Below are 8,353 nucleotides of genomic sequence, written 5' to 3'. Positions count from 1 at the left end.
TCCCACATCTGATGGGGGAGACACAGGCCCTCCCTGGAGAGGTCCCACATCTGATGGGGGAGACACAGGCCTCCCTAGGGAGGTCCCAAGTCTGATGGGGGAGACACAGCCCCTCCCTAGAGAGGTCCCACATCTGATGGGGGAGACGCAGTCCTCCCTGGGGAGATCCCAAGTCTGATGGGGGAGACACAGCCCCTCCCTGGAGAGGTCCCACATCTGATAGGGGAGACACAGGCCTCCCTAGGGAGGTCCCAAGTCTGATGGGGGAGACATGCCCCTCTACCATTTGAGAACTCCCAATCTAACAGAGAAGACCCTCCCCCAGAAAAGAGATCTTGAATAGAGACACAGAAATGAAGGCACAGGCCCGCTGGGTTATCTCCATTAGCTGAGTTCCTGAGGGACTCAAAATCCAGAAAGAGGGAAAGGCACAGAGAGCATCCAGGAAGAAGACCTCCCTGAGAAGGTGATTTCTCTGGTCCCCGAAAGTCCAACCAGCTCTGCTAGGCTCTCGGGTTATGGCAGCTCCAAGACCGGCTCCCTGCCCCCCAGGAATTCATGGTGTAGACGAGGACGGTGCTGGACACTGACAAGAAAAGCAGGGATTGAACACCCATGTAAGGGGTACAGGCGAGGTTAGTGGTTTGGCCTTGATGCCTGGGCACTGGGGAGCCATGGAAAGTTTTAAGCAGGGAGGAGAGTGATCCGATTTGTGATTTGAATAGATCAGCTGGGTTGCCTGGAGGAAGAGGGAGCGGTGGGGGGCAGGGGGAGGCGGGAGACCAAGGCTGAGACTGTTTGGTCATCCAGGCAGGAGATGAGGGACCCCGCCTGAGGACCTGGTGGTGGAGGATCCTGGACAACAGTACTGAAGCTTTGCGCCCTGAGCCCCGCCTGACAGAGGGGTGATGAGGTTCAACGACTCTGCGTCTGAGCAGCTGCCTGGCTAGGCTCAAGGACACAGGCCCAGGGTCCTCTGAGGATGCCCACTGGTCTGCGAGAGCCCTCACAGCTACTCACAGCTAGACGACGGGCATCTGCCCTGGCTAGGCACCTGCGGGGCCAAGGTCAGCTTCATGAGTCCTGTGCCTGGGAGGAGAAAGCCCAGGGCAGGCCCTGGGATATTCTGGGGTCCCCTGGATTGGGACAGCCAGAGAAACATTAGATCACAGCCTCCGGTTCCCCCACCAAAACACTCAAGTCCTGATTGGATCCTCCAGCTGCCAAGGCCACGGGGCCGCCCCTGCCTGCTGAGTCCTCCATCTGGTTGGGCATTTGTCCCACTGGCTAGTGAAGCCTGCAAACCAGGCCGTGCAGGGGTCAGGCCGAGGCCTGAACTGACCCATCTGGGAGAACAGCTAATAAGCCCCCCAATTTGCATATATGCAAACAAGGCTCCACAGCCGACAGAGCAATTAGCATACCCTACAGCCTGGCCAGGCCGCCGGCTTTGGCTGCAGTGCCTGGGATCTTATCAGTCGGGCTCAGAGCCTCGCTTCTTCTCAGCCCGGGCCTGGGTGGGTGGGTGATGAAGTCCTAGATTGGGCCTGATGCTCCCTTCCAGAGGGCAAAGGGGCCTGTGCAGGGCTTTCTGAGGAGGGACAGGGAGGGCCTAAAGTTCTGGGAAGATCTCTTGGCCTTGCCCTCTTATCTTTTATTTTGGGCATAGGGAGGGTCATCAGGTCATCCGATGAGCATGGGACATGTGACCACCCCAGCTGTGACAATATGGCCAAGGGTTTTTGAGCTCGGAGAAGCCTGAGTTCTAATCCTTACACTACCACTTGCTGCTGTGTGACTCTGGGTAAGTGAACTGACGTCTCTGGGCCTCAGCATTCTCCTTTGTGAAATGGAGACACTGCCTCCCACCAGGCTATTGTGAGGGCTCAACGAGTCCTTGTAGGTGAAGTGCGAGGTGTGGAGCAGCTGCTCATTGAAGGGCATCCCCTTGCCACCGGCCACTGGGACAGAATGAGAAGCATACGCTCACTTCTCTTCTGCGTCTCCTCTCGCTCTGTTGAGGTTTGTTTTTTGTTTTTGTTTTTTTTAAATCTCGACAGTGTTTTAAATTGTGTAAAGCATATTTCCATCCAATAACTTAGGACACTGCTGGTGAAGTTGGCTGGGGATGTGTCCCCATTTTACAGATAAAGAAACTGAGGCCCAGAGAAGCGAAGCCACTTGCTTAAAGTCCTCCAGCAGGTTGGCAGTAGATCAGGGCACTCGGTCTCCAGGCCTCTCGCTCTCGAGCTCCTTCTGGCCACAGCAGCTGGTGGAGAGCCGAAGCATCCCACACATCTGTGCACCAGCCTCCCTCCCTCCTCTCCCTCACCCCTCAGGCAGTCATTCTGCCCCAGGGTCCCTGTTCCAGGCTCTCTTTTGGCTGAGGCTGTCATTCCGCTGACTGCCAGCTGAGAACCTAATGACAGCCAATCCAGCTCAGAGAGTGGGTAGTTCCTCCCGGTGTCTAACTGCAATTTCTCTTGCTTTAAAACCAAATTGTATCCTTTTTTTTCTATCATTGGCAGATGGGGAAAACTTTGGCTCAGCATCCTCCTCAATAAATAACTATTGTTATCATCATAATAAATAGAACGGAAACAAAGCAGGCCTCAAAGCTTTCAGCTCCCTCTCTCCCTCTCTCTCTCTCTCTGTCTCTATCTCTGTCTGTCTCTCTTCCTGGCCTCCTCACCAGAGGAGACCCTGACCTTAAGGTCCTTTAACGCTTCCTCCCCAAAGCCAATTCTCGTCACCTTGGGTGCTCATCTTTCTTTGAGCTCCCACTGCCCCAGAATCCTGCCCCACGGGGTGCCCCCAGGAGGGGGTGAGGAGGGAGGAAGTGGGGGAAAGGAGCTGAGGGTCCCCAGTCTTTCCCGTGTGGGCTGTAAGCCATCATCACTCCACGCCTGCTGAGTGCCTTGTGTGTGCAGGCACGTGTCCAGGGCAAGAAGCAGAGGGACGTGCAAGACACACACACACACACACACACACACACACGCGCGCGCGTGCTCCCTCCTTCCCCAGAGGGCAAGGACACATGGTCTCCAACCTCAAGGAATGGACAGGGAGAGGATGATAATCTTGGGGATTAATGCCAGGAAAGATGGAAGCCTGTGGGTGCACGGAATAGGGATCCCCTCACCAGCCAAGGGCAAAGGGTGGTCAAGGAAGGCTTCCTGGAAGAGGTGACTTCTGAACTGAATCCTGAAGGACATCTTGGCATGAGCCAGGGGAAGAGGACGGGAAAAGCAGGGCAGGCAGAGGGAATAGCAGGAGCAAAGGCCCAGAGACTGTGCAGCGTGTGATGTGTTTGATGAACCGGGGTACTAATTACAGGAGTGCCTGCCTGACGGCACGTGCACACACAGGCTCTGTTCTGTGCTTTACGAAGACTCACGAAATCCCCACAGTTGCCCCAAAGGTAGGTACAATAATGGCTTGGCTTGGGGTGCCCTAAATGAAGACTCAGTAAACAATTCAGGGGCAGGTGGCTTCTTTGGGAGGTGACCCAGGAGACGTGAGTGCGAGAAGACAGCCAACAGTGGGTGTGTTATCATGCCAGCCCCCAGCCGCTGTGGGTAGCTGGAGGTCCATCCCACTGGGGATCTCTGGGACCTGGCATAGAAGGTGCTCCTGGAGCGTCCAACCCAGAGCAAGGACGCAGGGCATCCGTCCTCCCACTTCCTGTCCATCCTGTCCTGAGGGCTGCTTCCGGGGACACCAGCTCTCTGCACATCTGGCCTGCCCGGTGCCCAGGCGGGGGTGCTGCTCCCAGGCAGAGGGTCCCAGGCTCTCTGGGAGGGGCCGTGGCTGGGCTCTGACAGTGTCTGCTGCCATATGAGCCCCACCTCACAGAGGAGGAAACTGAGGCCCAGAGCATGCCAGGGACTAGGGCCAGGTCACGAGCCAGCACACCGTGGGGTCAAACCCAGAGCCTATGATCCTAGCCACAGAGCCACAGTGCCCAACAGTGGTCTACTCCCGACAGGGCAGGGGAGTATGTGAATGATGAAGACAGACAAGAAGGAGGCCAAGAAGCAGAGAAGGCCAAGATTTGCTAGAAGGAGAGAGGGTGAGGTACATCACCTAGGGAGCCCCGAGATGTACCAGGCCCTCAGGAAGGCGCTGGGGAATCCCAATGACCTCAATCAGTGAGATCCAGGCAGGGCCTTCCCAGAGGCCGAGGTTAGGAGGCTGAATCAGGTTCTCTTCCCTTTGGTTCATTTTCCCAGCCCCGACTAGAATCTCCTGTTAGACGTGGCTTTCCCGGTGGGAAGGGAAGAACGTATTTATTCATGCAAAAAGTCTTACAAAGGTTTAAACATTTGCATGCATTTGATTATGTATGTCACAAACTGTCTGTATTAAAAAGGATAAAAAAAAAATACTTGCAACTGGGACCATCCTGGAGAATCTGGAAAATACAGTCTCCATGCCCTGGAGAGGTGTCGAGGACAACGGTTCTGGATGTGGGTTTTGTAGTCCTTGCCAGAACCGAGCACACCGCGGGTGCTTATCAAGGGCTTGATGATGGAGTGTCTAGGTCTGAATACTACTCTCCCACAGATTCTGTGCCTCAGTTTCCTGACCTGCAGAAGGTCAGTCAAGTCCACAGAAAGGGGATTTAGGTGCCATAATTCAGGGAAAGTCTTTAGGGGGAGCCTGGCTCAGAGTAGGTGCTCAGTTCACAGCGGCGGCAGCAGCAAGAACATAATCATGGGGGCAAGGGGAAGCAGATGCGGGGCTGGTGTCCTGAGCGCCCCCACTGCAGAGGAGACCCCACCATGGGCGTGCTGGGCCCACATGGGTGGACCAGGGCAGCGATGCCCACAAAGAGATGTTCATTCTGTGAAGGAGGGGGACTGGTGGATAAATGCCCCAGCTGCCTCGTTCCGGGGAGGGCGATCCTGAGGTACGTCCCGCACAGCCTCCTGGGCGGTCCGGCTACACCTTGTACCATTTTCCTTCCTTCTCCTGCCTCACTCCTTTCTTCCCTGCTGACATTTCCTGGGGTCACTCCCAAATAAACCAGCTGCACCCAAATGCTTGTCTCAGGCTCCGATGGGAATGCCCGAAGCAAATCCTACAGCCCCCAGCACTGAATACCCGAGATGTACATACCGCCTTTGTTCCCACTCACTTCTCAGGCCGCCCGGGGATTGTGAGTAAGATAAACAGCAGGACAAAGAAGAGGAACAGAAGAAAGAGAGGCCACATGTCCCGCGAGGGATTATTCGATTTCCGTGGTGAGATAAGGGTCTTAAAGCTCGATGATTCTGTAGCCCGCGTGCGGGACTCAGGCAAAGGCTCTTCAGCTCTGCTAATCCCCGATCGCTGTGCCTGTCACTTAGGGCCCCATTCCCTTCAGCCTTGACCCCGGGACAGAAGAACGCTTCCCTGAGATGGATCCAAGCTCATCAGCTTTGCTGCAAGACACGGAACACCCTCCACGCTGGGGACCCGGGGGGCCCGGGGCAGGGGGCAGAGAGGGCTGGCCTGCGGCTCCTAGCCCCAGGTCGGCGTCACCCAAGGCTGGGCCCTGCCACTTTTCCTGCTACCCACCCTGCTCGGAGCTCCTTCCCAACCCGAAAATGTGAGGACAAGAAGGCCTCAGCGCGAGGTGGAAAAGCCAGGAGCCGGACTGCTGGAGATGGAGACGGAATCCCAGCTCTGTCACTCACTAGCTGTGTGGCTTCCAGTCAGTTCTTTCCCCTCTCTGTGCCTCGGCTCCCTCATTTATAAAATGGGGAACATAACAGAGTCTAACTCGTGGAGTTTTTAATACAGGTTAAACACATGAATATTTATAAAGTGCTTAGAAGAATGCCCAGCACACAGTAAGCACTACATAAATATTTGTGAAATAAACACCTATATTGCTTACCTCAAAGGGTTGCGGTGGAATCACGGGATGATAAGTATGCGAAAATCCCTGGTACGTGGTAGAAATCCATGCAAATATATCATGGTTATGAATTCTCGTTCTCTGTTTTCCCAGAGGGGCTCCGGTCCATGGGCTTTGTAGTACAGTACACAGAGCGGGGACTCTGAAGGGCCCAGGAGCCAGCGGGCAATACGGTGCTGCCCCTCCCCCGCTGTGGGACCTGGAGGGCGTGGCTTCACACCCCCTGCCCCCTCCCCAGCCTCAGGTCCTGCCTCAGGGGTAATGATGGCGCCCATCTATCAGGGTGAGGTGAGCATTAGGGAAAGGCAGGTAAGGGAGGCAGCTGACCCAAGCTCTGCCCCCAAGGAGCCCAGACAGTGTGAGCCTCCTTCCCCAGATCCCCAAAGGAAGTCACTTGGCTTCCTTGGGGCTCGGGTCCTCACCTGTGAAGGGAGCCCGACACGCACGTTCCCTGGCTGGTGAGGGGGAGGGTGGGCTGGTGCATGTGAGAGTTAGAGCCCAGGCCCCGGGAATAGCATATGCTCAGTGACAGCCCCATTTTCTTCCAGAAAAATCTGTTGATCAATCTGAATCGCAGAGAATCCCCTAATCTCCCAGGCATGGCCGTGGAACTCTATGTAGGATTTCTCTGCCTCGCTGTGATTGACTGAGGCCCTGTCAGAGTGCGTCCGTCTAGCTGAACGGGCTGGTGGGGAGAGCGCCAGCCCAGAGCTCAGTCTTGCTGAACATGGTCCTGGGGAAGGACTGAATTTGGGTGCCTGGAATTTTCAGGACCTGTGGGTCAATCCTGCAGGTGTGGGCTAGACAGGTCTTTGGGGTCAGAGGCCAGTGAGGAGCACAGACCCACGTCCATGTCCATCCTCCACGGCTGAGAGAAGCCCAGAGATGTTTGTCCAAAGGCTCTGGTTCCCATGTGCCTGGCCTGCTTTGGCCTAATGTATTTGCCTAAACGCTTATGTCCCAGATAAGAGGCCTGGGAGATGAGCAGATAGCACCTGTGAGTAATTAACCCTCCCCCTGGGAGATGAGCCAGCATCCAGGCCAGACCTACAGAAGAACCAGACCAGGAGGGAGGCGGGCGGTGACAGGATTTCTCTCCTGGAAGCTTCTAAGGCCCTGTCTACAAGGGACCAGAACATCCCTCCCAAGTCAAAGGGAATTTGAGATGACCGCCCCGCACTTCCACCTTGCAGGTGGGAAAATGAGGCCCAGAGAGGGTGAGACACTGAGCTAGGGCAACACAGCCAGAGTGGAAACAAATCTAAACTGTCAGCACAAAAGGCAATTCCCCAGATAATGTGTAGTGGAAATGCTACAGGTGGGGAGTTAGGGGAGCCACAAATGGAGGAGATTCTCTTTCCATTCATCCATTCATTTGTTCACTCATTCACTCATTCATTCCTTCCTTATTCAATTGAGAGCAAGCAGTGGGGGCGCTCTCCTAGGTGCTAAAACACTACATTCTCTCCAGCTAGGTTTGTAGGTCCTTGAAGGTAGGGACCACACCTGTCCTGCTCACTGCTGCCTCCCCGAAGCCCAGAATGTAATAAGAGCTCGATAAAGATCTCCCAGATACAGGATTTGTCGCGCTTAATACTCACTTGCAAAGAATACATTTCTTTTTCTCATTTTACAGTTAGGAAGTGAAGCCCTGAGAGGTAAAGTGACGGGTCCATGGGGTCCTTATGAATTCCTTCAGTCAAGAGCAAAATACTGGCTGTGCATCTACGATGTGTCAACGATGAGCAAGCAGACAAGACCCTCTGGGGGCTTCCAGCCCAGTGAAGGAGTGGGCTGTGGTCAAACAGCCAATACGCAGAGTGTGATTACAGAACCAGGAGGGGGGCATGGGAGGAGGGCCGTTACTTCGTATTCTGAGCTGTGTGGATCCAAAGTCAGGTGGAAGAGGGAAGGCCTGAAGGTGAGAAGGTGGCATTTGTCTGACACAGAAATTGGGGGCTCAGAGAGGTGAGGTGACTTGCCCAGGGCCACACAGCGGGTGTGCAGTGAAGCTGGGGTTTGAGCCCAGTCGCTCTGCAAACCCACTCTCTTTCCACCATATCAGGGGATCGGGAAAGGGCTGAGACAGGGGTTGGAGCAGAAAGGGTATGCTGGTCGGCAGAAGCCAGGTGGGGCTGGACGCCGTGGCTCCCTGCGATCTGGCCGACGCAGGGCAGAGGCCTGGCTTCACCCCCAGCCTCAGTGAATGAACGTCTTGAAGGCAAATCCAGCTCTCTCCTCCCCCTCCTCCTCCTCCTTTATGGAGACACTAATTTTAGCCAGCCACAAAGTCAGCCTGAGCTTTTAAAAATGGACTGATTTATGCTCTTCCTTAATTGCTCCAAAAAAGCGTTTTGCATCTAGTGGGAGAGAGAATGAATATAACTCTATTTAGGTTAAAAATTTAGAGCCAAATTCTCACTGGCCTGGCAAGAAGAGAGGAATGCA

At 54.9% G+C, this 8,353-nt stretch overlaps 1 protein-coding gene and 1 long non-coding RNA gene across 2 annotated transcripts in view; one reads left to right on the top strand and one right to left on the bottom strand.

Annotated features, from left to right (window-relative positions):
• LOC115937473 (uncharacterized) overlaps positions 1-5,451 on the top strand; it is a 7,788-nt gene extending 2,337 nt beyond the window's left edge. The window contains exons 2-3 of the long non-coding RNA XR_004072755.2: positions 5,148-5,246; positions 5,352-5,451. This is a non-coding gene — a long non-coding RNA (uncharacterized LOC115937473). The remainder of the gene's footprint in view (positions 1-5,147; positions 5,247-5,351) is intronic.
• IGSF21 (immunoglobin superfamily member 21) overlaps positions 1-8,353 on the bottom strand; it is a 228,595-nt gene that overhangs the window by 196,339 nt on the left and 23,903 nt on the right. The window lies entirely within an intron of this gene.

The sequence above is a fragment of the Leptonychotes weddellii genome, chromosome 4 (genome assembly GCF_054177405.1).
Source record: "Leptonychotes weddellii isolate Sample4059 chromosome 4, ASM5417740v2, whole genome shotgun sequence".
NCBI classification, from domain to species: Eukaryota; Metazoa; Chordata; class Mammalia; order Carnivora; family Phocidae; genus Leptonychotes; species Leptonychotes weddellii.
Note: the sequence above shows the minus strand (reverse complement) of the source record. Positions and strands in the feature narration are given on the sequence as shown.